Source organism: Rhagoletis pomonella, unplaced genomic scaffold (assembly GCF_013731165.1).
Source record: "Rhagoletis pomonella isolate Grant_MI unplaced genomic scaffold, Rhpom_1.0 Rhpom_scaffold_00013, whole genome shotgun sequence".
Taxonomy (NCBI): domain Eukaryota; kingdom Metazoa; phylum Arthropoda; class Insecta; order Diptera; family Tephritidae; genus Rhagoletis; species Rhagoletis pomonella.
Window position 1 is genome coordinate 2,065,018 of NW_023458567.1, and position 382 is coordinate 2,065,399.

The window sequence follows — 382 nt, forward strand, 5'->3', positions numbered from 1 at the left end:
ATTTACAAGCTTTTTAATAACCAAACACCTCCACACACACATACAATTAAATTTTATGACTAATTGTGATTATAAATTGGCGCGTAGCTGGTGTGAAGATTATGAAAATGAATTGACAAACATTCTAGACGAGGCTGGCGAGTGAGTCGGGAAGCGGCGGCGGCTAAGCTCAAGTTCAAGTTTATAAATGAAAAAAATATTCACTGTTATTTAGTGTTAAATATTTTAGTAGAAATGAAATCATAGCGGAGAAATAGTAGGCAAATGTGTAAAGAAGAGAACAAAATGGAATTCAATTAATATATTTTGAATTAAAAGTCATTGGTGACTTTGGAGCTGAAAGAAGTGACATATTTTTAATTTATGAGGCTAATAACTTAAC